This window comes from Palaemon carinicauda, chromosome 5, assembly GCF_036898095.1.
Source record: "Palaemon carinicauda isolate YSFRI2023 chromosome 5, ASM3689809v2, whole genome shotgun sequence".
Lineage (NCBI taxonomy): Eukaryota > Metazoa > Arthropoda > Malacostraca > Decapoda > Palaemonidae > Palaemon > Palaemon carinicauda.
This window is the reverse complement of record NC_090729.1, coordinates 74,219,207-74,245,118: the sequence shown is the minus strand read 5'-3', so window position 1 is coordinate 74,245,118 and position 25,912 is coordinate 74,219,207. Positions and strand designations below refer to the sequence as shown.

The 25,912-nt window shown below is 45.1% G+C and overlaps 1 protein-coding gene across 1 annotated transcript in view; it reads left to right on the top strand.

The window, feature by feature from the left end:
- LOC137641335 (UTP--glucose-1-phosphate uridylyltransferase-like) overlaps positions 1-25,912 on the top strand; it is a 238,799-nt gene that overhangs the window by 569 nt on the left and 212,318 nt on the right. The window lies entirely within an intron of this gene.

Genomic DNA, 25,912 nt, shown 5'->3' with positions numbered 1-25,912 from the left:
TTGAATGACTTGACCTTAAAGTTTTTGTGTAAGGACAACTATTGGCTTGCATCCTCGCCAGAACCCACTTATTTCTCAATGAAGTCAAGGCTAATTGGCTGGCTGCTTTATGCAGAAAGTCGTCTATGTATGTTGGTGGTGATATGAAATTTTAGATTAATTGTCACATGCAAGAACCACAATGGGCACCTAATATACATATGGTGTAACTTAGCTGTTACTTTGGGTAGGGTCCTTGCAGCATTTCTTTGTCCCAGCACGGCACTTACTTTACATCCTTGTACTTCACCTCCGTTCCTTTCCTTCCATCGGGCAGTCCAACCGCTACAACAAAATTTACCTCATAATGTAACAGCAGGGTTTTCCCCAAGGGGCACTTTGGCACTGAATGGCCTCACAGTCTGATTGCTAAGCTGCATATCCCAAATTCATAAATTTAGACCAATTTATATTTGTTTCGACACTAAATATAAACCCTTCGCTATTTATATGAATTTTACTTTCGTCAAAGTCTGAAGACGAGCCATATGAATTTTAGGGGGGTATAATCACACACCCGCTAGTTAGTAGGGATGTAGCCCTCTAACCTGCTCACTCACACACTAGTGTTGTGTTACCACTTTTGCTTTCGGGTTGGTGGAGAACAGATGTTGTCGCTCTTCGCCTTGCAACTTAACTTGCCATTTGACTTAATAAATCTTTTTTGCTTTTACTTTACAGGTGTGATTGTTTTCTTCTTTTGCCGTACATTTGTTGTGTCCGTCCTGCCAAGGGAGCCGCTGTGACCAGGACAGTGAATGCTGGGAGTGGTCTGCCTCACAGATGGAGAGATTTAGGAGGTGGTGTAGAAAGAAATCCAAGAGAGATTCTTCACCTTTAGGGTTTTCCTCGATGTCGAAGAAGCCTCAGACTTCTTCCTTGATCTTCTGATCTCTTGCTGAAGCTCCTGCTCGATCAGTCTTCTCTAGGGAATGATTGAAGAGGAGCATAGACCAATTAACACTAGGTCAACCCCAGGGTTCAAGGCACAGGACTGCTTCTCTTAGAGAAACGGCTCTGCCTGTTCTCTTGGATGGAACTTTTTAATTTTCTAATGTTATATAGGTTTGGCCATCACTAGGAATTACTGTTCCTCCGTCGAAGGAGGCGTTGTTAGAACTCCTTCAACTTGGTGTTGATAGGAAGCAAACACCTGCTTCCTCTGAAGTAGAAGCCTCTACACCGATGAGTATGAAACTCAGAGACCTTAAAGTGTCATCCACCCCTGCTGCTGAAGGGTATCACCCTTCACCGTCACTTGTAGCTGCTGCCGTTACCAAAGACTGTGCTCTCCCCCATGCTGAGCCGACTCTTCCGTCGGGTGAGGAGCAAAGTCTGAGGCAGGTTTCTTATGCGGGGTGGTCACCTCACTCATTCGCGAATGAGGCCCTCCCCAGAGTCTCTGTTCCAGAGACCATCAAGATGTCGCCTTGCCACTTCGCAGACTCCCCTCCCTTCGGAGCAGGTTTCGCCTGCAGTGGTGGCTAGAACCTCGTCGCTGTTGATGAATCATTTCTCCTCGTTGGCATGCCGTTGTTGACAAAAGCCCCCACCATCACAAGGATCGTCACTCCTTGTCAAGAGAGCGTTGTCCTTGCCGCTCCTCAAGATGTTTACCTTCTCCATCTGTGAGGAGATATCTCTTCAGCTCTCCCAAGGACTGACAATCTTCTCTCTCCTTTTGGATGGTCACCATCGATATTTTGTCACGCGTCACTCGGCGACCGTCATTCGCCACTTTGTATCCATCATTCTACTTCTTGTCACTCATCTACTCTGCGTTCTTCGCCAGCTCATGACCGTCACCCTCAAGCTTTTCATCATCAGTCAGCTCATGTTCGTCACTCGCCTTCTCTTCAGTGTTCGTCAACTTCTTGTTGTTCACCAGCTTACAGGCGTTCGCCTTTTCGTCACTTGCTAGCCTCTTGGCGTCTGCCAATTCTTTGTCACCATCTTCCCATTGTTTGCCAGCTCCTTGTCATTTGCCATTGCCTTATCACCTGCAGGCTCGCAACCGCTAATCGCCAGTTCTGGATCGTCGCATGCCATCTCGTGACCTTCTCTCCCCTTCTTGTGATTGACACTCCTGTTCTAAATCCTCACAGGTCAGTATGGGATCGTCCCTCACCAGCTTGCAACCATCACCTTTCCTCGCGGGAGCATCTCTCGCGAGCTAGGGTTGGTCTCTTTCATTCTCGGGACCATCGCTCTCCAGCTATGGCTCTCCGTTGTTCTTCCAGGGACTCTTCTCTTGTCCATGAGTGTCGATCAACTCGTGATCGACGCAGAGATGACCTCTGTCATCCTTCCTACGAGAGATTGCCTCATTCTCGTCATCAATCTCCGCTACAACAAGCTGAGCCTTCTAAACATTCCAGGTACAGTCCTGAGCTACACGTCCTCGGGAAACTTGTTCTCTTAGGACTAGGATGGACTTTATCCCATCTCTTCCAGGTCATACCAGAGCGTCTTCTCACTTGAGAGAGCCTCTTCACCCCCGCATGGATATCTTCCTACGGCCGAGTCTCAGCATTGCGGGCGCCCAGTCTCCTTCCCGACCAAGAAGGAATCTTCCAGGATCTAACTACCTTCCACCTCTTAAGACGTCATGGTCTTTCAAGCCAGAGCTAGAGGCCATGCCTGTGCCATTCTTACTAGGTAAGAGACCTAACTCCCCTTCATTTCAGGTTTCAAGACTACGAATTCTTAGGAGGCAATCTCCATCATCTAGCCTACCTAAGGAGCTTCCGGTCTTCTTTGCATCAGGAAAAGAACCCTCATGGTTTGATACTTTGGTTAAGGCAGTACGTCAAGCTGTCTCAGACGTGCTTCCGGCAGACTAATCAGTGACCAGCACCCCCAAGGATCCCCCCCCAGCTCAGACCCCCCCGTCCCCCTGTCTGACTCGACACAAAAAAACCTTGGGGCCCCTCGCAGACCTCCATCTCGGAAGATGATTCTCTTGCCCCTAAAGAAGAAGTTTGGAACAGCAGATTTGGAAGTGGAAATCCAGCAAGCTTCTCCCAGGTGCAGTTGACAGTGGGGGTGACATTGAAGAAGAGGAGAATGGAGCGGCTGACTCCCGACTCCTTTTCCGGGAGACACTTATCACCCTTGAACTAGCTGAGGCTCTCGATCTCTCTCACTGATGTTTTCGTTTCGTCTCTCTCCTACAGAGATAGTCCCTCCGGAACTATGCCCCATCTCTAAGGAGACTGACCATACGGCCGCAGTTCCCTCTGCAAGAGAGGGACAACCTTCTTTCAGGCAGGAAGAACCCTCCAGACCTTCGCTTTTGGAGGAGTACTTTCCATCCCGCAGAGAGACCAAGGACGCCAAAATGATCCCAAAGAACACCACATCCAGGGCATCAAGACAAGAGATGTCTTGGGGGACCTCGCAATCAGTCAAAAGGACATCAGCAAGCAACGTTCCTACCACAGCTATGGCTGACGACTTTGACCCACCGGGGCTCCTTTGGGTGAGATCTCGTGGGTGGATGATGACTATGACTACGAGGATGACTATCTCTCAAGTCCTAGGCTTTCGGAGGCTGAGCAGAAGGAGTCAGAGCACGCCTTTTGGCAGGTCTGGGACTGCATGAGGGCCATCAACGGGTTGTCTGACCCAACGGTGGCCCCTCAGGAGGGCAAGGACACTGTCCTAGACCATGTTTATGGCATGCAATGACCTCCCAAGGCCAATGTAGCTTTGCCCTTGTCAAAGGGATTGATGGGTGTCTGGAGGAAGGCCTTTTCCCAGATCGCTGGTTCCTCCAGTTCCCTTCCTGCGAGCTCATCCTCTAAACTCCTACCGCCGCCTTTCGTACAGCAGAGGAAGTATTATGAGGTTTCGAATGATCCCCCTCCAGCCTTGTCTCTAGATCATTCCTTATAGACACTCACCAGAGCAGTCTCCTTTGAAAGACTCTGGTCTCATCGTATCTTTCTCAGTGTCGGAGATCCTGAACACAGAGAGGTAGCGAAGTACAGTATGCCATGCAGGCTATTTCGTGGCTGGACCTTTAATTGGGATCCGTAGAGCACCTCGTCAGACTCGAGGATTGGTCCAAGGACTCTATGAGGAGATCGATGGAAACTTTTCTATTGTCAGGTACCAGAACCATTGAGTTTCTCTCCGACCATGTAGTTAACCTGTGGGAAAATGCTATTTTTAGGTGAAAAGACTTGATAGTAGAATGATTCTGACCAGTCTCACACGCAGAAGTGACGAGATTAAGTAACTTCACTCTTGATGGGTCCTCCCTGTTCAGGCCGCAAGACATCGAGTGAGTGGCCGAGCGATGGAGGAAGTCCAACCAGGACTCCCTTCTTCATAGGGCCTTGACATCCCGACCCTATCGTGTATCTCTGCCACAGAAGCAATAGCCTCAAACATTGAAACTGCCGACAACTACAACCATTCCAAAGAAGGTATCGAGGAAACCCTTTCCAGCCAAGGAGCGGAAAGGCTCTAAGCCCTCCCCTGAAGGCAGAGTGAGCTGCCGAGGCCACACCAACAAGGACGGCTAATCCTCCCACTCATCCACCAGTGGGGGGATGCCAACAAACCCACTGGTAAAGGTGGTTGCAGCACGGGGCTGAACCCTGGACATTCTCCATAATTCAGTCAGGGTATCGCATCCCATTTAATATCTCCCTCCCTTGACTCGGAATCCAGATCCACTGAGCTCCTATGCAAAGGGTTCCCGTAGAGGAGCAGGCCGTTTGGGCCGAATTCCAGACCATGTTGGAGAAGGATGCGCTCCAGAAGGTCGAGGACGGATTCCCAGGCTTCTTCAGTTGACTCTTTCTTGTAAAAAAGGCGTCTGGAGGCTGGAGACTATGTCATCGAGCTCGGCTTTGAACAAATTTGTATGGCAAACTCTGTTCAGCGTGGAGACGGCAAACATGATCAAATGAGGGTTAAGACTACAGTACTTCATGTACATACTCGATCTCAAAGAAGCATACTTCCACATCCCAGTTCATCCATCTTAAGGAAGTATCTAAGGATCATACTCGACAACACACAATACCAGTTCAAGGTACTGTGCTTCGGTCTTTCCACAGCACATGAGGTATCCACGAGACTGGTCGCCCTAGTATCATCTTGGGCTCACAGAATTGTCATCCGTCTCCTAAGGTATCTGGACGACTGGTTCATCCTAGTAGACTTGGTGGCGACCCTTCTTCAACTCCTTTTGTTTTGCCAAGATCTGGGAATTGTGGTAAACCTTGAGAAGTCATCTCTGCTTTCCTCTCAAAGACGGGTATATCTCGGTATGATCATCGAAACCAACCTACAGAAAGTTTTTCTATCAGATGACAGGGTACAGAGGCTTAGAAAGGTAGCAAACCCCATCCTCAGATGAGAAGAACTGCCAGCCCAGCAGTGGTTGCATCTCATAGGTCACCTATTATCCCTATCCCGTCTAGTTCCCAACGGCTGCCCCAAGATTCAAATCTATCCAGTGACGGCTGAAGTCCAAGTTGAATCAGTCCAGCTATTCCCTAGACATCCTAGTCCCCATGCTGCACCACACGGCCTCTGTGCTCTGGTTCAAGTCCAAAAGGTACCAGCATATAAATATCTTAGAGATGAGGGCAGCCTACCTAGCCCTCCAGAAGTTCCTGGTGGTTCACTCTGTGGTGTTGATGAGCGACAACACTATGTTAGTGGCTTACATTTTTGCAGCCCCGATGCCATCTAGCAGAAGAGATGCTGAGATAAACAAAAGAAAACTTCTTGTCTCTATCAGCTCACTTTATTCTGGGCATTCTAAGCAGAGCGACTCAGATAGTGGGCTCCGAGTGGTCTTTGAATCATCTAGCAGCCACCAAAGTCCTGACTTTGGTGGTTGCCAGCTGTGGGCCTTTTTGCAATGTCCCGGAACTTCAGGCTCCTGCTGTACTGCTCCCCAGTCCTAGATCCCCAGCCTCTTTAGCCAGATGCATTCCAAAACAGTGGGACAACATTGACGTCTACGCTTTTCCCCCGTACTGTCTAATGAGAAGACTATTCAACAAGACCCTCATAGCTCTGCTATGGCATCTTGCAGAGTGGCTCCTGTACCCTCTGCAACTTATGACAAAGATCCCAAGTGAAATCCTTCTACGACACGATCTACTGAAACAGCCACATGCAAATATCTTCCACAACGCCATAGCTTCGTTACGACTTCATGCCTGGAGACTATTCAGCACCTTCTCTCTCAGAGAGACTTTTCGCAACAGGTTCCGAAGAGAATGGCTTGATGCCTGTGAAGATCTTCGGCGTCAGTCTACCAGGCCAAGTGGACTGTCTGCCGTGGTTGGGATCGTGGAAGGGGTGTCTCTCCCCTTGATGCCACTATCCAAACAATAGCGTAGTTCCTTGTTTACCTTTGGTAGGAAATGCTCCTCTCAGGTTTGGCAGCGAAAGACTACTGCTCAGTCTTGAGCTTCGCCTTCAAACTGAAAGAGTATATATTTCTTTCTCGTTAGAGCTCTCTCTCATCGTGCAAAGTTACAAGCCTACCTGCCTCTAGTCGGAAGTTAGACCTCCTTCATGGAACGTAGTTTGCGTCCTTCAGTCTCTGAAGGGTGCTCCTTACAAACCATTACGCCAGGCAACAGATCGCCACCTCACTTTCAAGACTGTGTTTCTACTCGCCTTGGTCTCAACCAAACCGATGGGTCCATTGACAAAATATCGGTAAAGGAGGAGGGCAATTTTACAATTTTCAGTGATGCAAGAAGTGTCCTTCAATCTTTAGAAGGTTTTAATTCCAGTACCCCTTTAGTTTTAAAGATTTTAGTGTGGCTTTTAATTGATATCCTGAAAGGTATAAAAGTTTGATTTTGGTGGGTTCTGGCACACATAGGTGTGTCTGAAATGAAGGGTCAGATTCACTCGCAAAGAATGCTGCAGCCGAGTTACAGTGAACCCTCGCTACTTCGCGGTTCGACCATCGCGGATTCACCACTTCGCGGATTTTTTCCAAAACCCATATATATACAGTAATATATATATATATATATGTATGCATGTATTTATGTATATATGTAGGTATGTATATGTGTATACATATAAATATATATATATATATATATACACACACACACACACACACATATATATATATATATATATATATATATATATATATATACATATATATATATATATATATATACATATATATATATATATATATATATATATATATATATATATATATATATATATATATATATATATATATATATATATATCTAAAGTAGGAAGATGTGATGTAGTTCTAAGGGAAAAGTATGGGAAATATGTCTGGGTAATAAACAAAGCTCTACCTCCAGTTTGTTTCTTCATTATGATCAGAGATAAATGTAAACAAAACATTGGTTGCCATTTTTTATTGTGCTTTTTAGCGTGTTTAGGAAATGCATGATATAAAATCACCTTTAATATTTGTGCCTGTTTTAGTTTAGGGTACTGTAGTACATGCATTAAGTGTTCTGTACATTAAAGGGTAGTTTGTTAACAGAACTACGTACAAGGGAAGGTTTTAAAAGTCTGAATATACATGTTGAATAAATAGGTAAATATGGTGTCACTACTTCGCGGATTTTCACCTATCGCGGCCGCGACTGGAACCTATCTACCGCGATAAACGAGGGTTCACTTACTACCAAAAAAGTATCCCATTCTCTGTAATGATTTTTTATTGGCATTTAAGAATTCTATTTATTATAAATGGCAACAGCATTGGGACAGTTCAACTGAAAATAAGACGAGAGAAATTGCAAATGTTATATCCCCTTGGATGTATAACATGATGCCCCAAAAATGGGAGACTACTCTTTGCCGTCTCCGCATCGGTCACACTCGGATGACACATGAGTTTCTGCTGGCTGGCCAACACCAACCATATTGTGACGACTGTTTGCTACCCTTGACAGTGAGGCATTTGTTGACTGAAAGCCCCACTTATAGCACAAAAAGAAATCGATATCTGTTTGAGGTGAGGATGGCAGGTTCATCCTTGCCAAGATCCTTGGACTTGCTATGTCGTACAATGCTAGTGGTATTTTTTAATTTTTTTCAGAAGCAGGTCTTCTGAATGTCATTTAACTTTTATAACATATTTACTTTTCTGGTTTGAATTGAATATTCTTTTAGTTTTTACTTAAGATAAAAGATATTGGCGTCAATGACCTTTAATGTCAGGATGCCAGAGAACTTCAAATCATTCATTCATTCATTGGTCTCGGTCAAGAGAGTTAGCAAACTTTTTGGTCTTTCCTATGATGTTGCCCATTCAAGGGGATGCGGAGAGGTAATTCTCAACTTTGTCTCTTGTGTTTATTGCTAGGACGTTGCCCATTCAAGGGGATGGGGAGAGGTAATTCTCAGCTTTGTCTCTGAGTTTATTTCTAGTCCTCTACAAGCTGGCTTCACCTTTCCATGGGTAAAACCATTTCTCTTGTGTAACCTAATATAGAAATAATACTTGTTACGTCCCCATACTCCTAGAGAGGTGGTATTGGGTAATGTCTATGGTACATTCTAAGATTCTTATGTCTTTGAGAACTCTTACCTTGACCAGTTACATTGTTAGTATCACAATCACACAGCCTTAACCAGTCACATTGCTAGTATCAGAAACACAGACTGTGTAGGCCGATGACCGTGCGTTGCACGGAATTTAGGCAAGGTGTATATATTTACTTGTTACATATGGAGAAAACCCCGGGTCAAATGCCCAAGACAGTTGGTTCGGATTCCTCCCTCCTAAGGAGGGAGTCATCCCTATAAATAGCGAAGGGTTTGTATTTAGTGTCGGAACGAATGTCAAATTTGAAAGTAATTTATAATTTTACTAACGATACAAACCTATAGCTATTCATACAGATTGGCCTGGCACACAATACTGTACTAGTGTGGAAGTGGGGTAGCGGGCTCCACCCCCCCATAACTAGCGGGCGGGTGATTGTATAGTACTTTGCTGTGAAAGTCTTATGGCTCATCTTCCAGCTATAAATAACTACAATTTTCAATATTTAACTTAGCCGGTGATTATATAGCTGCAACTCTGTTGCTCGACAGACAACTCTACGGAAAAAACTCGCCAGCGATCGCTACACAGGTTGCGGGTGTGCCCAACAGCGCCATCTGTCGACCAGATACCCAGCTCTCAATGTAAACAAAGACTCAATTTTCTCTCTGTCGAGGTGTCGACAAGACGTACTTTACTCGCTGTTGCTAAACTGGAGTTTTTCACATCTATTTGGTGAAGTACTATATTCTAGTTTTGAGCTTTCGCTATGCAGGTGTTTTATCTTTATCTTAAATCTTGAACTCGTTTTGGATAGATTTAATTATGGTGACAAAGAGAGTATGGACTTTCTTTCACTTTTAAATGGCCGATCCTTCCCTTAGACGGAAGTGTGTTTAGGCTTTTAGTAATTATCTTATCACGTTATAGATTTTCCTCTATATATTTTATATCTCTCCGCCTTTATTAGGCCTCTTCGATTAACTTTCCATTTATTATAAACATATAAAAATAAATTTTAATGTTTTGTTTATATGCGACCTTTCCTGAGAGTAGGCGGTCCTAACTTGGAAACCGAAGTTAATCAACGTTGAGCCCTTTACAGTGAACCCTCGTTTATCGCGGTAGATAGGTTCCAGACGCGGGCGCGATAGGTGAAAATCCGCGAAGTAGTGACAGCATATTTACCTATTTATTTAACATGTATATTCGGACTTTTAAAACCTTCCCTTGTACGTAGTACTGTTAACAAACCACCCTTTACACCCTGTAATGTACAGAACACTTAATGCATGTACTACAGCACCCTAAACTAAAACAGGCACAAATATTAAAGGCGATTTTATATCATGTGTTTCCTAAACACCTAAAAAGCACGATAAAAAATGGCAACCAATGTTTTGTTTACGTTCATCTCTGATCATAATGAAGAAACAAACTCATTTAGTGTACACATATATGTACGTATGGTTAGTTTTTGCATCGATTATATTGATTATACAGTACTGTATGTTGATTTTTTTATTACCAATGTTTTAGTTTACGTATTTTTCTTAGGACTTCCAAATGAAATCTTTTTCTTTATGACGCCGCCTGAAACGACGGCGTGTACGCTCAGTAAACAACCACGCTCAGAACAAACAAGGCATTTAACACGCATGATGATAGTGATAAATAATGATACAGTACATACAGTATTTACAGTACAAAGCATTTACAAAATATGTTACCTTACAAATATAAATTATACAGTACTTGTACGTAGCAAAGCAGGAAAACAATTTGAGAGAGAGAGAGAGAGAGAGAGAGAGAGAGAGAGAGAGAGAGAGAGAGAGAGAGAGAGAGAGAGAGAGAGATTGTTTTACGTACGTAAATGTAAATTTTAAACAAAAAAAATATGATAGGTTACAACATGTAGACTTTTAAAACCTTCCCTTTAACTTAATGCATACAGTACGTACATTACTAAACTATAAAACAGGTTAAAGTAAAAAATAAAGATTGTTACTGTACTCACCACGAAAGAAGTTCAAGAAAAACTTGAATGACGATGGCGATGAATTTGCTGCACAGTAGAAATGATGATGATGAAGCTGATGATGTGTTCTACTGTGCAGTCAATGATAGTATTTTACGTCTCTTCAGACGGAGGTGTCTTTTCCTGGGACACCTCTTCAACTTCTTCAATTTCTTCCGAAGGCGTACTAGCAGGAGGAACTGGCTCTTTTTTGTGAGGCTGAAAAAACATTGTCATCGGAAGTTGTTGCCGCTGCTTCTTTTTTCGATCCAAGAGCATCCTGTAGGGAGTCGTGATGTCATCGACCTTGTTGCAGAATTGCATCGAGCGAACCATATCCTCGTCCCACTCTTGCAACATTTCTTTCGCCTCCTTCATATGGTTGCAGAACTTGGCGAGCCGTTCTAATGTTAAGCCCGTTTCTTCTACATTTTCTTGGGTCTCTTCCTGGGTACCCTCACTCTCTTCCTCACTTGCCGATTTCGTCAGGTCTTCGAGGTCTGCGTCAGTTAGGGGCTGGGAATGGCAGTCCAACAACTCGTCGACGTCTTCAGTCGTCATGTCGCCAAACCCGTCACCCCCAATTATGGCAGCCAACTGCACAGATTTCCGTATTGCAGAGTGTTGGATTTCCGACGGAGTAAATCCCTTGTCGTCGTAAACAATATCGGGCCACAGCTTCTTCCAGCTCGCATTTACGGTTGCAGGTTTCATCTCTTGAAGTGCCTTTTGAATATTCTGCAGGCACGTGGCTATGGTGTACTGCCGCCAGTACGCCTTCAAGTTGAAGTCTTCATCCTCGTCATCTTGGGCAGCATCCACACACGCAACGAGGTCCGCCAAGGTATTCTTCGTGTAGAGGGCCTTGAACGCCCTGATAACCCCCTGGTCCATTGGTTGAATTAATGACGTGGTGTTGGGTGGCAGGAACTCAACCTGAACGCCCTCACGCGACAGGTCAGTTGCGTGTCCACCAGCGTTATCCATAAGGAGAAGGATCTTGAATGGCAAGCCCTTCTCTAAGAGATATTCATGGACTTGCGGGATGAAACACTGGTGGAACCAGTTGGAGGTCAGCATCTTCGTAATCCATGCTTTTTGATTATGCATCCAGTACACGGGAAGGAGATTCTTATTTTTGTTTTTCAAAGCGCGAGGATTTTTCGACTTATAAATAAGCCCCGGCTTTAACAAAAATCCAGCAGCATTGCCACACATCACGAGGGTAACGCGATCCTTGAATGCCTTAAAGCCAGAGGCTTTGGCTTCCTCTTTGAACAGGAAAGTTCGCGACGGCATTCTCTTCCAAAACAAGCCGGTTTCATCCATATTAAACACTTGTTCCGGCTTGTATCCACCTTCAGCGATAATGTTCTTGAAAGTCTGGTTCACGTAAGTTTCAGCAGCGGCAGTGTCAGCGGAAGCAGACTCCCCATGCAGGGAAACGCTTTTCAGGGCGAAGCGTTTCTGAAACTTCGCGAACCATCCTTTGCTGGCGGAAAAACGTTGTTTCTGACGCTGGGAATCAGTGGAGGTCCCTGGTTGAGGATCATCTACATCATCATCTTCTTCAGCATGGTCGCCATCGTCGTCATGAGGTTCCTTTGCCGCAAAATTCTCATACAAGCTCAAAGCCTTTGTTCGGATGGTGTTCGTATCCAACGCTATGTTCTTCTTCCGACAGTCGGCAATCCACACAGCTAAAGCACCTTCCATGCGTACGATCGTTTTATTACGCGTTGTAACGACTCGCTTCGCTGATCTGCTAAAGGTGATTGCAGCAGTCTTTCTAATGTTCGCCTCGTCCTTCCTGATGTAGCGAACGGTGGATTCGTTGATGCCAAAATGGCGGCCGGCGGCCGCGTAACTTCTACCATCTTTTAACATGTCGAGAAGCGTAACCTTCTCAGCTATCGTCATCATTCTTCGGTGGCGTTTAGGCTCACTACCAGCCTTACTAGAAGCAGAACGCTTGGGAGCCATTGTAACAGAAAGTTCAACAAAAAGTTCAACTTAAAACAGTCGCACACAGCACAGATTAAACTTCACAAAGTTAAGAACGTCTACTCAGCAATACGCGGAAAGAGAAAGTGAACGATGCAGACCCGCGAGAACTGTGATGCTGGAAGTTGAAGATGCGGGCAAAACACCAATCACAGGCTAGATAACAAAACTTGAGTTTTGATTCGTCATCTGTCAGCGCTTGAACCAATCACAACCCGTCTTACAGTACATGGTGCGTTGGTTACTCATAGAAGATGCCCCGCGCATACTGAACGTACGTAGATTAAGTACAAGGGTACCGTAATAATAATAAATAATGATAATAATACTGTACAGTACAGTAATAATAATAATAATAATGATTAATAATAATAACAATAATAATTTTATTAACAACAACAACAATAATAATAATAATAACAATAATAATAAAAATTTACGTACGTACGCTATTTTACGCCTCTCTCTCTCTCTCTCTCTCTCTCTCTCTCTCTCTCTCTCTCTCTCTCTCTCTCTCGTACGCTTACAGTACTTATTCGAAATGTGATTTTTGCAACAAAGAATATTATTGGATGCAGTACTGTACTACGTACGTATACATACAAAAGATTCATGGAAAAGAAGCACATCCATTACAGTACACACCATTCTAATATGGTATGACTGCATCTGATTTGCGTTTCATGTTCGATTTAATTTTACTACGTACTGAATTATCGTATGATCACATTCTCTTTTCGTGTTTTATTTCTTTCTGTGCTGAATTATATATCATATATAATGCAATGAACAATCAGTAAGAGCAGATATTACTAATTACAGTATTAATGGAATTACAGGTAACAAAATATCGTATTTGGTTATCTTCAGATTTCGCGGTATTTTCGAATTTTCCGGAAAATCCGCGATATGTATATATATATGGGTTATGGGAAAACCCCGCGAAGTGGTGAATCCGCGATTGTCGAACCGCGAAGTAGCGAGGGTTCACTGTATATCGTAATTAGCTTTTAAAGAGCCAAGGATTTAAAACTTTTTAAATGTAATATTTTATGAAAGAATTTCTTTGATAGTCTTCGTACTGTTTTCAAAGATGAACTAACGTTTAGTTTATTTATGCTACGCAGTTGTTGACGTTCAGGACGTTCAACATGCGCTCTATCGTTACGATAGAGAGAGAGTGTATCACGGTTTCACTTTGCAGTAAGAGTAAATCGATTCTGACGTTTTGTTCATTCTTTCTTAGCTTAGATGTTTTAAATTCTATTTTAAAGGAACTTTTTATATGAAAAACCTTTCAGTTTTTTCCTTTAGTCAAATAACATGTTTTTTTGACGAAATATAATTGGGCTCTTCTCTTAGGTGAAAAATCAAGAGAGAAAGAGAGAGAGAGATAGAGACGGAGGGAGAGAGAGGAGAGAAAACGTTCCGTTCAAGCGGGTAACGTTGTTCTCGAGTTACTCTCGTCCCTAGTCGCTGTACGGGGAGGAAGGATAAAACGTTTTTAGTTTTTTATTCTCGTCCCCAGGCTATGTGCGGTGAGAGATTGAAAACGTAGTTTATATGAACTAGTGTTTAGTCTCTTTCCCAGCCACTGATTTTTTTATCTTAAAATATGTTTTCTGTTTTTTGCTGGTATTAATGAGCTTGCATTATACGACTGATTTCGCAATTACTACCTTTTAATGAAGGGTAGAATTGCGTGTTTCAGGTAGAAATCAGTAAAAGTATTCGATTTCAGTGAAATAAGTGCAAAACAGAAAATCGAAGTGATAAAGTGATATGCGCAAAGTGTTACAGTGTTGCGTCCGAGGGTTCGTCTGTTCGTGCCTGTCGTTCACCTAGTCCGGGACCTCTTGCATGCTCCCAAGCCCAGGGGAGAAGTAATGTCAAACGACTTATGGGTTCGAGAGGCCTTGATCAACGAACAGACGTTTTCCCTCTATGGTATCGGGTGTATCTTACCAAGATCTCCCCTACCATAAGACGAGAGAGACGTTGTTTCTCCTCGTCATCCGAAGGCTTTTCGCATAAGAAACCTGTCACAAGGTTTCGAAGCCCTTAAGCGAAAGTCAGTCCTTTCAGGACAGGTCCAGCGTCCTGGTTACAACCATTAGGACAGCTTTGACCCTATGCAGTCATCGGATAACTGCTCGCCGCCTAACAAAAGCGTAACACAGACTCCGAGAGTCTTTTTTTGTTGGCAAAGTGTTGCGGTCACAGACGTTACCCTCGTCTCTTACCATAACCATTTCCGTTGATCCTTAATGGGTTGTATGGCAAGACATGCAGTATATGCTTGCCTCCCTTATGGAAGACTATTCTGCCGATTAGTCCGTTGAGTCTAGCCGTTTATCTCATCGATATCCTGGCTTTCAGCCAACCTAACGTTCCTTTGTGCTTACTGTTGACGTTGGCGTAGCTTAGTCACGTCAGTCAGGTTGTTTAGAACCACACTCGATGCGGTCTCGTGTGGTTTTTCAGCCGCAATTGGACGTTAGGCCACTTGCTGATGCTCCTGTTGACGTTCAAGACGTTCACTAACAATCGGAGTTGACTTGTTTTGACGCTGTGCGTCAACCTCCGCATTCTAGAGTTGTTTTGACTGCTCAGTCTAGGCAGTCAAAGCAGTCTCGAGTGGACGCTGTGCGTCCTCACGCACCTGTTGTGGTTGACAGTTCAGTTGTTGACAGTTCACAGACTGTCAAGCAGTTACATGACGTTGCGTTCTGGTCCGCTACTAATGCACCAGTGAGTGTGGACTCTGCTTGTAAAGCATTGCCACCACGGTAGGTCTCTCCCTTGCTTGAGACTCAGCTTTTATCGGACAAGGTTCCTGTAGATGACGAAGTTGCTGTTCCCCCTCCTACTGATATTCCCTTGAGGACTCTGTCAGATGGAGAGGAGCCTAAAGCTGCTTAGCCCCCTATGGACTTTAATTAAATCATGATGATTTTTTTAAGGATCTTTGTCCGGATCTTTTTGTAACTGCTGCTCCTCGTTCGCCTAAACGTCAGAGCTTACACTAGGCCTAGCTACTTCGAAGCCGTTGTTTTTAAGCTAGTGCTCTCTCGCTCTCCTAGAGAGCTTTACGTTGGCTAGGCGACTGGTTTTTCACCAGGAGGAGTTTGGGGGATACAGCCTTTGCTTTCCCTTCTTTTAAACTGGTTTATAGAGCTCGAGTCTGATATGACACGAGAGAAGTTCTCGGCTTGGGAGTTCATGCCTCTGCCCAGATAGACTTCTCAATTCTCGTAGACTCTCCCTGGCGCCTGACCAGGAGACGCTCCAAGTTTTTTACAGGTCAACTTCACAGCTGTTTTCGAGCCTTTGAAGTTTTGCTGTACAATTATGTCATGCATAACAAGGCTTTCAGGGATGGTAAGCGGTACCGCCTCAGTCGCTAACCCCGTCTGTTGCCGCACCTGCTCCCGTAGACCCTAAATGGGCTTTGCTGCAAGACATGCAGTCCAAGCTTGCGTCCTTGATAGAGGACTTTAATGCGGAGAAGGTTGCTACCGAACCTTCTGGCCAACAACCTTCCAACCGGTCGGTTGTGCGCCCTGTTGACGCTGAGGTAACCTACTCGCGTCTGCCAGTTGAGGTGGTTCCTCCACCGATGCGACCCAGTGTGGGTTGCCAGCCGCACGTTGACGTTAAGCGACGCTCGGAGGTGGTTGTTGACGTTCAGGACGTTCAACAACCAGCAGAGGTGACTTGTTTTGACGCAGTGCGTCAACCTCAGCAACCCGGTAGGGTGTTGACTGCACAACCCAGACGGTCTAGACAGTCTCGGGTTGACGCTGTGCTTCCTCGCGCACCCATGGTTGTTGACAGTTCACAGACTGTGCAGCAGTTCCATGATGTTGCGTCCGGCTCCGTCACGCATGCACCAGTGCGACCGGACTCAGCGAGCCAGACGTTGCCCACTCCGTTGCCGTTTCCTCATCAGTTTTCGGATGAGGAACCCTCTGATGAGGACGTTGCTGAACAACAAGACGATCAGCCCCCAGAATAGATCAAGCCCTGCTATCCATCCAGAAGATGCTGAAGAAGGAACGCTGCTCAGTCAGGCTGTGGATGAGTCTGGTAGGGACGCTGTCATCCGTGGAACAATTTGTGTCACTAGGAAGACTACACCTCCGTCCTCTTCAATACCATCTAGCTTTTCACTGGAAAAAGGACAAGACGCTAGAAGCGGTCTCGATCCCGGTTTCCGAAAAGATAAAGTCTTGTCTGACTTGGTGGAAGGACAATATCAACCTAAGAGAGGGTCTTCCCCTGGCTGTTCAGACTCCCAACCACGTTCTCTTCTCGGACGCATCGGACGTGGGCTGGGGCGCGACACTAGACGGTCGGGAATGCTCAGGACTGTGGAACTCGAGTCAGAGGAGCATGCATATCAACTGCAAGGAGGTGTTGGCAGTACATCTGGCCTTGAAAAGCTTCAAGTCTCTCCTTCGAGGCAAAGTGGTGGAAGTTAACTCGGACATCACCACGGCCTTGGCGTACATCTCCAAACAAGGAGGGACCCACTCACTGACGTTGTACGAGATCGCAAGGGACCTGCTCATCTGGTCAAAAGGTCAAGACATCTCCCTAGTAACGAGGTTCATCCAAGGCGACTTGAACGTCATAGCAGATTGTCTCAGTCGGAAAGGGCAAGTAATTCCAACCGAATGGACCCTCCACAAGGATGTGTGCAAGAGACTTTGGGCCATTTGGGGTAAAACCATCCATAGATCTCTTTGCAACCTCGCTGACCAAGAGGCTTCCAATCTATTGCTCTCCAGTCCCGGACCCAGCAGCAATACATATAGATGCTTTCCTCCTAGATTGGTCACATCTGGATCTCTACGCATTCCCACCGTTCAAGATTGTCAACAAGGTACTGCAGAAGTTCGCCTCTCACGAAGGGACAAGGTTGACGTTAGTTGCTTCCCTCTGGCCCGCGAGAGAATGGTTCACCGAGATACTTCGATGGTTAGTAGACATTCCCAGTAGTCTTCCTCTAAGGGTAGACCTTCTACGTCAGCCACACGTAAAGAAGGCCCTCCAAAGCCTCCACGCTCTTCGTCTGACTGCCTTCAGACTATCGAAAGACTCTCGAGAGCTAGAGGCTTTTCGAAGGAAGCAGCCAGTGCGATTGCTAGAGCAAGGAGAGCGTCTTCCATTAGAGTCTACCAATCGAAGTGGGAAGTCTTCCGAGACTGGTGCAAGTCAGTTTCTGTATCCTCGACCAGTACCTCTGTAGCTCAAATAGCTGTTTTTCTCTTATACCTGAGAAAAGGACGATCCCTTTCAGCTCCCACTATCAAGGGCTACAGAAGCATGTTGGCATCGGTCTTCCGGCATAGAGGCTTAGATCTTTCCAAACATAAAGATCTGCAAGACCTCCTTAAGTCTTTTGAGACCACCAAGGAGCGTCGTTTGGCTACCCCTGGATGGAATTTAGATGTGGTACTAAGATTCTTCATGTCAGACAGGTTGGAGCCGTTACAATCAGCCTCCCTGAAAGATCTCACTCTTAAGACTCTTTTCCTGGTATGCTTAGCCTCGGCTAAAAGAGTCAGCGAGATTCATGCCTTCAGCAAGAACATCGGATTTTCGTCAGAAAAAGCCACTTGTTCGCTACAACTTGGTTTTCTAGCCAAATATGAGCTGCCTTCTCGGCCTTGGCGTAAATCTTTCGATATCCCCAGCTTATCGGAGATCGTAGGCAATGAACTAGAAAGAGTCTTATGCCCTGTTAGAGCTCTTAAGTTCTATTTAAAGCGTACTAAACCTTTACAAGGCCAATCTGAAGCTTTATGGTGTTCAGTTAAGAAACCATCCTTGCCTATGTCAAAGAATGCTTGGTCAGACTTTATCAGATTGTTAATACGAGAAGCTCATTCACATCTGAGTGAGGAAGACCGAACTTTGCTTAAGGTGAAGACGCACGAAGTTAGAGCTGTAACAACTTCCGTGGCCTTTAAGCAAAATATATCTCTGCAAAGTATAATGGACGTAACCTATTGGAGAAGCAAGTCAGTGTTCGCGTCATTTTACTTGAAAGATGTCCAGTCTCTTTACAAGAACTGCTACACAATGGGACCATTCGTAGCAGCGAGTGCAGTAGTGGGTGAGGGCTCAACCACTACAATTCCCTAATTCCTTATCCTTTTAATCTGTCTCTTGAAATGATGTTTTTTTATGGGTTGTCCGGAAGGCTAAGAAGCCTTTCGCATCCTGGTTGATTTGGCGGGTGGTCAAAGTCATTTCTTGAGAGCGCCTAGATTAGGGGTTTGATGAGGTCCTGTTGTATGGGTTGCAACCCTTGATACTTCAGATCCTAGGGGTCGATCAGCATCCTAAGAGGATCGCGAGGCTCCGTAAGGAATACGTACTTAAAAGGCAGAGTAATTGTTCAAGTCGACTTCCTTACCAGGTACCTATTTATTTTGTTTTTGTTATTTTGATAACTTCTAAAATGAAATAAAAAACTCTTAGCTCATAAAAGTGTAAACATATATTACTGGTCTCTACCCACCATCCTGGGTGTGAATCAGCTATATAATCACCGGCTAAGTTAAATATTGAAAAATGTTATTTTGATTATAAAATAAATTTTTGAATATACTTACCCGGTGATTATAAATTAAATGACTCTCCCTTCCTCCCCAATAGAGACGCAGTGGGACGAGGAGAAAATTGAGTCTTTGTTTACATTGAGAGCTGGGTATCTGGTCGACAGATGGCGCTGTTGGGCACACCCGCAACCTGTGTAGCGATCGCTGGCGAGTTTTTCCGTAGAGTTGTCTGTCGAGCAACAGAGTTGCAGCTATATAATCACCGGGTAAGTATATTCAAAAATTTATTTTATAATCAAAATAACATATTTTAAATATGTAACTTCCCTGGTAGTTACATATACTGTATATAGCTTTTTGGGCTCAAGCCATGTCGTCCTGATGAAAGTTCCTATAAGTAGCTTCCTAAGGGATATATGTACTACAGTGATATTCCCAGAGAATTTTACCTTTAGGTATCCAGAATTCTAACTCCTGGCACGAATATCCTTAAATTTCTCTCAAGGATATCGCATAATATCACGAGGACGTATTCTTGACACATCACATAGCAATCTGCACCCCTAATAGCGTTAACGCTTCAGGGGGAAGGGGCAGAATAGAAGGGGAGCCGTATCAAGGTTACCCTAGTTCTCATACTATTGAGTATCACAACAGCGCCATATCCAATATGGCGAACATTCCTTATTTTGTAGCAATTTCGCTCGGTGGTGTTCCCTATTGATCTGACATTTTCGATCGATTTTCAAGGATTTTATTATGCGTTCTCCAGCTTCTTTCGCTTCTGAGAAGTTGAGTATTGAATCTTTACAATACAATGGAAGCTCTACATACGATTGTCTTTACATACGATTGTTCAAACATGCGATGTAAAATTCCATCAAATTTTTGTCTCGACACCCAAAGTAATGCTCCAACATCCGATGTAGATCTTGTTTACGCTGGTAGATGGCAGCACGTAAGAGGGACGCCATTGAGCGTCGAGTGCTGTGTTCTCTGTTCTTGTGTGTATCATGTGGTTCTTCTCTGTTTGGTCTGTTATTAACAGTGCTTATTTTCTTCCTTTTCTCACGTTTCCTTTTTGATTTTACCTATAATCATGGTGCCTAAGAAGCTAAGTTTCGGTACAGGTAGTGGTGAGAAAAGGAAGAAGGCAATGCTTTCATTAGAATTGAAGCAAGAAATTATAGAAAAACATGAGAGCAGTGTGCATGTGAGTGATATGGCTAAACAATATGGCTGGAATAGGCCTATGATCTCGACGATCATCAAGCAGAAGGCAGCCATTAAAGCAGATAAACCATCGAAGGGGATCACCATTATTACAAGACATCGTAGCAATACCCTGGAAGAGATAGAACGCCTTTTGTTGATAGGGATAAAGGACAAAGAGATTGTTGGCAACGATCATTTGTGAGAAGGGCCAGCGTGATGAACAGAAAGAAAGAAAAAAGCGAAGCAGAGAAAACCAAGATAGCATTAACAAGCTCTTTTAAAAAAAGTCTTCTCTTTCTGTTTCTCTCTAAACGTAGCATTAACATGTTCTTTAAATCTCTCTCTCTCTCTCTCTCTCTCTCTTGTTCTTCTTCACTGTTATAGTGTTAGACACGTCTATTATTTTTTTTCCCAGAGAGAGAGAGAGAGAGAGAGAGAGAGAGAGAGAGAGAGAGAGAGAGAGAGAGAGAGAGAGAGAGACATGGCGCTGTTGTGATACTCAATTGTATGAGAACTAGGGTAACCTTGATACGGCTCCCTTTCTATTCTGCCACTTTCCCCTCGAAGCGTTAACGCTATTAGGGGTGCAGATTACTATGTAACGTGTCAAGAATACGTCCTCTGATATTATGCGATATCCTTGAGAGAAATTTAAGGATATTCGCGCCAGGAGTTAGAATTCTGGATACCTAAAGGTAAAATTCTCTGGGAATATCACTGTAGTACATATATCCCTTAGGAAGCTACTTATAGGAACTTCCATCAGGACGACATGGCCATCTCACCCAAAAATATATTTTTCGCTTCGCTCAAAATCCGTTTCATCTGCGTTTCGTCGCGCGCACGGCAGAAATTCAAATTTTGCGGCAATCGCCGCCATGACAGTAGGTGGTCATACATGAGCGCCATCTCTCATAGGTTACCAGAACCATTCCCAACATTCCTCAGAAATTTCCTGCCGTTGATCGAGTCGACACCTAGGAAATTCGTTCGCTAATATTACTTATTCTACAATTTGGTGAAGTACCTTTTGTCTGATTAATGTTAATGGCTTTCGCTGCTTGTTTTTGGATATTCTTTTGACTTTTCACTATAGATTTAGATAGACTCTGTTGGATTTTGACCTGGACTTGTTTTTTCTGTTTACAAAATGGCTGACTCTATAAGAAAGTGTATTAGAGGATGCAAGACCTGTATGCTTAAGGCCTCTATTGATCCTCAATCAATTTGTAATGGTTGCAGAGGTCAGGTTTGTACGTATAATAACAGATGTATTGAATGTCGGTCTTTGTCTAATTCAGAGTGGAATGTGTTTGATCGCTATGTTAAGCAACTAGAGAAGGATAGACTTAGAAGGGCTAGATCGACCAGTGTGCTTTCTAATAGGTCTTCTGATAGTAATAATCCTTCCAATGTACATAATTCTAATATTCCTATTCCTGTTCCTAAGGCAGTAGTCCCAGACCCCGCTATGGTATCGGAGGTAAGTGATCCTTCTTTAAAGGATGTTATGGCTGCTATTTCAGCCTTAGGCACACAGGTTTGTTCCTCTAACTTCGGAAAAAGAGGTTATGTGGGGTGCAGTGCGTGGCTTGCAAAGCAAGCTTGTGAATAGTGACAGTGAAGTGGAGGGTGCGTCCGTTCGTGTCCGTAATAATCCCAGCCCGGGACCTCTTTCATGCTCCTCCCCAACCCCAGGGAGAAGGAATGTCGAAAGGCCGAAGGATATGTCAGACCTTGATCAGCGAACGGACGTCCCCTCGAGTGATCCTGTCGACGATCCCCAGATCACTCCCCCTCGCCGCTGGAAAGGCGAGGTAAGAAGGTGTGCGTCTTCGTCGGATGACGCAAATCCGCCACGTGGTTGGCATCAAGACCTCTCAAGAGACATATGTCTCCTGCTAAACCATCCTGCAGTAACTGGTGTTCGCTGGAGGTTTTTCTTTCGGAAGAAGACGACATGTCAGCGCCAAAACATTTGCGAAAGACACATAATTCGTCGGAGGAAGAAGGTGATCAGTTTACGTCTGTACACGCTTCTCCCCCTCCCCCTGATTGGGAAATGTCGCTAGGACTTTCCCCCGATGGCCACCCGACGACGCTTGACGATCCCTCGCAGTGATCAGTACACGGTTCTGTTAGCGCACACGGCGCTCAAGTGTCTGATCTGTCTGAACTAAAGAGGTCAATTTCGTCACTGTTTGACGCTTACGATTCTCGAACAGATAAGTCTCGTATAAAAGAGCCTAAAGACATCAATAGACCAAGGAAAGGAGCTGCCGTTAACCAAGACGTTATCAGACAGCGTATTTATCCTACGCTCAGCAACGCTCCCTCGCAGCGATCGGAACGCGTTGCCGCAAGCGACAAGTTTCTGGTCTCTCCCTCGCGGCATTCTGGACGCAGACAACAGTCTGGACGTATGCTGGACGCATGCAGTCAAGATTTGTCCACACAGCAGGATAGACAAGCGGTTGTCTCCCTCTCGCGACTTGCTGGACGCGTGACTAACGCACCCTCGCGTCAGGATGTAAACATACATCATGCTGGACGGAAGACGCGAGCTGGAAGCTCACGGCAAACTGGACGCATGCGGCAGTCTGGACGTATGCTGGACGCATGCAGTCAGGTCTTGTCACCACAGGGGCATGGACATGTTAGACAAACAGTTGTCTCTCCTTTGCGATCTACTGGACGCGATACTAACGCTCCCTCGCGTCACGCTGTAGACTTACAGCATGCGGGACGCATGCAGCACGCTGAAACCTCACGGCAATATGGACGCATGCAGCACGCTGAAACCTCACGGCAATATGGACGCATGCAGCACGCTGAAACCTCACGGCAATATGAACGCATGCAGCAATCTGGACGCAAACGGCATTCTACGCATACTGGACGCATGCAGTCAGGACTTGTCTTCGCAGCAGGATAGACAAGTTGTTGTCTCTCCTTCGCGACTTTTTGGACACGCAGCTAATGCTCCCTCACGTCACGCGGCTGACATACAGCATGTTGAACGCTCGCTGGACTCATGCGATCAAGACTTACCCTCGTAGCATGAGGGTCACGATGTTGATGCTTCCTTACTACATGATACTTAGGTTGGAAGCACTAGACTTAGGTTGGAAGCACTAGACTTAGGTTGGAAGCACTGGAACCGGTCTCTCCCTCGAGACTTATAGTACGTAAACGTGATGCCTCTTCACAATTGGATGATATCCTTCGCGATGTTCCATCACTACAGGATGAGGTCTTTATGGAAGACGATAACCGACAGGATGACGCGGTTTTGTCTCCTACCCATTTGACTCAGGAGATCGATGTTCCTTTAGCAAAGGTTTTAGAGGACGAATCTCAGGATTCGCTGCAGGCAGCTGACCTTAGAAAACTTTTGTCAGTTTTAACATCTCTATATCCAGAGGACTTTACACAACCTATGCCTCAGAGCCCGCCCTCTCAGTTTTTGAAGGGCAGACCCCGAAAAACATCCTCCTTCAAAAAGATGGTTCTTGCTAGATCGGTTAAGAGAGCTTTTTCGACTCTCAACCAATGGACATCCAAGAGGAAGGATCTAGGGAAGGCCTCATTTTCCTTTCCTCCAACTAGACTGGCCTCCAGATCTAGTGTGTTGTATTCGACGGGGAAAGTTCTCGGTCTGGGAGTGCCTGCCTCCTACCAGGGAGACTTCTCCAAACTTGTTGACTCTTCACGCAGATCAACCATGAGCAAGTCGAAGATTATGTGGTCCAATTCTGAAATGGACCATCTGCTGAAGGGAATTTTTTGGACAACAGAAGTCTTCAGCCTTATGGACTGGACTCTCGGAGCACTCGCAGAGGCCACAGACCCTAAGAACGAGGCTCAGATGCATCTGATTGCCCGTCTGGAGAAGGCCGTGAGGGATGGCTCTATCGAACTTTCTGCTCTTTTCACGGCAGGAGTTCTTAAAAAGAGGGCTATGCTTTGTTCCTTCTTATCCTCAGGTTTGTCCCTTGTTCAGAGATCTGAACTTTTATTTGCTCCGTTGGATAAACATCTTTTCCCTCCGGACTTAGTGAAGGATTTGTCGGCAGCTCTGGCACAATAGGCTACACAAGATCTCATTTCTAGGACTGCTAAAAAAGTCCTCTCAGCCAGCTTTCTAGCAAAGAAACAAAAGGAGGCTCCTCCCACTCGTCAGCCCTTTCGTGGGAGAGCCCCTTCAAAGGGAACTCATAGGATTGCAGCTGGAGGCCAAGCTCGCAGATTCCCAAGGCAGCAAGCCAAATCAAGAAAGTGAGACATGCAATCTCCAGACACTAGTGGGAGCCAGACTCTCCCACTTTTGGCGAGAGTGGAGCCAAAGGGGGGCGGACACCTGGACGATCAATGTCCTCAAGGAGGGATACAAGATCCCCTTCCTGAGAATGCCTCCCATGTCGTTGATACCCTTAGAGTTGAGAACAACCCACTCAGGGATCAAGGCAGTAGCTCTTCAAGAGCAAGTGAACGTTATGCTGTTAAAATCAGCCATAGAAGTGATAGAGGACACCTCCTCGGAGGGGTTTTACAACAGTCTTTTCCTAGTTCCGAAAAGCTTGGGGGGATGGAGACCTGTGCTGGACGTCAGTCCATTAAACAAATCCGTCTGCAAGATAAAATTTGCCATGGAGACTTCAGCGTCAGTCATTGCAAGCACCTGACAGGGAGACTGGATGGTGTCGTTGGATCTGCAGGATGCGTATTTCCATATCCCGATACACCCGGACCACAGAAAGTTTCTAAGGTTCGTGTTCCTCAAGACCACTTATCAATTCAAAGCACTTTGTTTTGGACTGAGCACGGCTTCCTACGTTTTTACCCAAGTAATGTTCAATGTAGCTCGCTGGCTTCACCTAAAGGGAGTAAGGATTTCTTTGTACCTAGACGACTGACTACTCTGAGCAGAGTCACAAGTAAAGTGTCTGGAGGCTCTTCAAATGACAATGTCCTTAACGCAACAGTTAGGTCTGATGGTAAACCTGGCCAAATCCCAACTAACACCCTCACAGAATATTATTTATCTGGGGATGAGAATTCTGGATTGCCTGATAAAAGTGAGACATCTCCTAGACTTACAGTCCTGCTCGGTGAGAGATTGGATGAGTCTCTTGGGCACCCTCTCTTCGATCAAACAGTTCGGGTCCCTAGGAAGACTTCATCTACGTCCTCTTCAATTTCATCTGGCAAAGTTTTGGACGAGAGGTCAAAGTCTGGAAAAGTGGATGCCTATCCCGCTGGGGATCAGGAATCACTTGGATTGGTGGGACGACACCAACAAACTCCTGGAAGGTCTCAATCTGTATCAGAAGAACCCTGACCTAGTGTTGTACTCCGACGCCTCGGACATGGGGTGGGGGGCAACACTCGGGAAGTCCGAGACATCGGGCCTGTGGATAGTCTCTCAAAGGAAATGGCACATAAATGTCAAAGACCTTGTGACCTCATTCACTTTCAGAAGGAAGTCCAAGGAAGAGTGGTTCAGATCAACGCAGACAACACCACTGC